Here is a 3,903-nt window from a genome sequence, read left to right as displayed (position 1 = left end):
GTGTTATAGAACCATAAAATACTCCTATAGTATTTTAACTATGTGCTTCATTAGTACAAGATTTGGTGAGTTTTAGACTTGTCGCACACCACAGTCACTCCCAAACACATGTTGGTCATATCACGAACAAATATAGTTGATCAGATTATATTGGCCCCACATATGAGTACATAACTATTCAGGTTTAACCGTAGTGTCCAACTTGTCCTAAATACTTTTATGTAGTTCTTACTGTGTTGTAACTTCTTGTACATATGTATACTTGTATACTTCTTGTAAAAATACTTGTATTTTTAAAGTATACTTTTAGTTTCAGAGCACTTCGGCCCCTTTAGTGTTTATAGTTGTATACCATGTAAGGTTCGGTATACTTAGTTCCTTATAAACAATAGCTCTGATACCGATATGTCACACCCCCAAACCGGAACGGTGGAAACGTTCGGGGGTGGAGGACGTCATGTGTAGTATCAAAACAATTGCATCATAGTAATCAAGGTAAACACAACCATTATATTGAATATATATAAAAGGTATATACATCTGTTTGATTCATATTTATATACATCAAAAGTAGCAAAATATAAAGACGTGACTCTATGCGCTCCGTCTTCTCAAAAGTCTGTGGGGTACCTGTCTACTGATTTCCTGAGAATACAAGCGGTTTTTGAAAGAGTATCAACATTAAGCTGGTGAGTTCATAAGCATGTTTTTGTAATGAAAACCTGTTAATAAATCAATGAAAATGTTTGTATGTTTCCAAGAAAATCCAATATTTTCTAACATGTGTGTTTTTGTTACAGTATCCCATAATGTATTAGTTTATATGCCTGGCTACCACTAGATGTGTTGTATATTGTTGTTTTAAATGAAAAACCCTTTTACATGAAAAAACCTGGCTATCACCGGTATATATAGTAAGTTAGGAAAGACTCTGGAATCCTCCACTATGTATTATAGTTCTATTACTTTAAAATAAAACTTATTGAAGTTATTACCATGCATACATTAATCATCTTATTTGGTACCAAATTTATGAGTTGTATTAACCGTACTTGACCATTGAATTGCATGAACGACGTTCTTCAGGTGTCGGAATCGAAATGAGTTTGTCACCCAGGCCTGCCGGCCTAAGTGTAGCTAACAGTTATGGTGCATGATTGTCAATCCCGTATAGATCTATACACAAATTCACGTTCTCCCTCAAGGAGACTCTGGTTATAATCTCTGGACTTTTGTTAGTACTTACGTAAGTACGCGAAGAATGTTCACTCATAAAATGATATACTAACGATTAAGTATAGAATAAAATGAATCCATTGAATTTAAATGACTGTTTTTATGACCCATAAACTGTACCTTATATAGCTTATGTGATTGTTCGCATTGAATCTAGGTTTCGTGCATTGATAAGGTAATTGTTCCATAAACTATACATATTATAGTTTATATGTTCGTTAATGTATTCAATTCATGTTTTACAATGAAAACTATACGATTATGTTGAAAACTTCCCTTATGCTAACTATTTTACAAAAGGGATGAATATTTAAATGTTTTATAAAATGTAAAAATCTTTGGTTTGAATCAATCGCATGAGTTTTAATCCTGTTTATATAAGTCACAATATTTATTTATGTATTACTTGTATCCCCCCCCCCCCTAAAAATGTTAAAAACATTAAACGTGTAGGGGTATGAACCCACTGTTAGTTGCGTGAAAGTGTCGGACAACGAAACTGGAAATGAAGACCCTCAGGTTGATGTACGCGGCACTTAACGGGATCCAAATAATAGTTAAATACATATATGCATTTTATTAGCGAAACCATTAATTATAGTGTTGGAAAAGCACTTGCTTTTGGTTTAGGAATATTACCTGGACTCGATTGAATCGGAAAAGTGGGTTTTCAGCCATGTTCACGACTTGAGAAGGTTTGCGGCCGTGAACTATTCTCGGCCGTGAACTGTTCTCGGTCGTGAACAATTTACTGCCCATGAAGGGTTTACGGTCTTTGAAGGCTTGAAGGGTTCACGGCCTGTTCTTGGTGAATATGAAGATTTGAAGGGTTCACGGTCGTGAACTCAAGAACAGCAAAGCTCGATTTGATGAAAAACGGATGTTTTGATGCTCCAAAACGAGTTCCAAGGCGGATAGAGTGTTAGATGAAGAGAAATCTAGTGTTTTCGGGTGACGATTTTTAGAGAGAGACAGAGGGGGTTCGCGGCCAGAAAAGTGCAAATGAGGGGTAGAAGTTCATATATATAGGGGGGTTCCACGGTCGGTGGTGAGGTCCACCAACCGTGAACGGGTTTACGGCCGTGATCGGGTTCACGGCTGTGAACACTAGTCAGGCTGGTTTTCACTGATTTTCGAAGCAGCTCGGGTTTTCGCGCGATTTTGTTTCCGACTCTTATAAAAATGATCTTCTAAACCATAAAAATTTAACGGAACAAATATAATTCGTAATTTATTTAACGGAAAACGGCTAACTTTAACGGAAAAAGGTTCGGGTTGTCACATGTTTGTATTTTTTTTTTTTCGTTTTGAAGTGTGTAATTCTTTAATTTTTTAATTATTATTATTATTATTATATTAATTTGCTGCAACTAAAAACTATTTAAAAAAATGTTAAACATAAATTGATAAAAAGTCTCGCAACTCAACTCTCCTAAATGACAAGACGTTGAAGAGGTGTGATAAAAATGAAGTGGCGTTTACATGACAACATTTTTAGTGTGGCAAGCATGACACCACTCCTTCTAGCTTTAAATGCACTTTTAATTTTTTTCATTTCTGGCACCTATAAATCCATAAAAGAGATAATATATACAAGTTATAACGTTCATTCGAAAAGAATGAAACATGAAAAAATTAACAGTTGACGGAAACTTACTATCATGACAAGAGAACAATATGATAAAGCTTATAAAGAAAAAAATCACATTAGACATGACAAACTTGACCATTATGCCAGGTGCTATTTTGGCTTATTCCGAGTAATAATAGAATGATAATTAAGATACATCCCATATTTATATGCACACCACCATCAATAGTGATTCGTTGTTTACGTTATCTATATTAATATATATATATATATATATATATATGCTATAACTAGTTTATAACCTTTGAAAAACACGGTTATATAATTAATTAAACTTTAATAGTAAAGATTCATAATTATTTTAAATAAATCATTTTAAATAAATTATTATTTAAGAGATATATCAAAATTTTAAAGTTATTATAACTTCAAATTTAACATATAATTAGAAAAAGTAAATTTGAATTTTGAAGTGATTTTGTCTAATATATTTCTATGACATGTGACATAATAGTAATAAGTTGTATTAAAATGACACATGACAAAAGAAGATTAAAACTATTTTTTTCGTAGAATAGAGAGATGTTTTTTTTAAATCTAACAACTTTTTTTATTGTTATTCACGATGGATGCATGTTTAGGTATACACATACGTAATTACAAATTTGTTAAAGTGTAATGATGTGTAAATGTCATGTATCATATGTTTGTATAATTTTGGGACCAATTAATGAATATATAAATATTGTTATCATTGAATTTGAAACTAATAAGAAATAATATTTAAGACTATTTATGAACTGATTTTAAACGGTAGATAAAATATTATTAGAGTTTATCTTGTAGGTTGAGTTCTTGGTTAACTAAAACTCTTTTAAATTCCTAATATCTCTCATATTCTATTGTGTCTCAATTTATATAAACACATGATGAGAAACATATCATATATTTGAAATACATACAAAAAATTCGTTTAGAGAGAGCCTTTTGAGATTAAATGAAAAAATCAACAATTAAAATCTCAATGGAAACATGTATCTAATCGTTCTTTTCTTGTTTATATTTTCTTTTATTAG

General features: G+C 31.8%; 1 long non-coding RNA gene across 1 annotated transcript; it reads right to left on the bottom strand.

The window, feature by feature from the left end:
• Nucleotides 1–1,638: 1,638 nt before the first annotated feature.
• On the bottom strand, nucleotides 1,639–2,992 carry LOC145163098 (uncharacterized). Its single transcript, XR_013739559.1, has 2 exons — nucleotides 2,894–2,992; nucleotides 1,639–2,800 (listed from the first exon to the last, which is right to left on the bottom strand). It is a non-coding gene; the product is annotated as an uncharacterized LOC145163098 (long non-coding RNA).
• Between the last annotated feature and the right edge of the window lie 911 nt (nucleotides 2,993–3,903).

The sequence above is a fragment of the Lactuca virosa genome, chromosome 3 (assembly GCF_052849685.1).
Source record: "Lactuca virosa cultivar CGN04683 chromosome 3, Lactuca_virosa_CGN04683_v6, whole genome shotgun sequence".
NCBI lineage: Eukaryota > Viridiplantae > Streptophyta > Magnoliopsida > Asterales > Asteraceae > Lactuca > Lactuca virosa.
The sequence above is the reverse complement of the archived record's forward strand: the minus strand, read 5'-3'. Positions and strand labels throughout refer to the sequence as shown.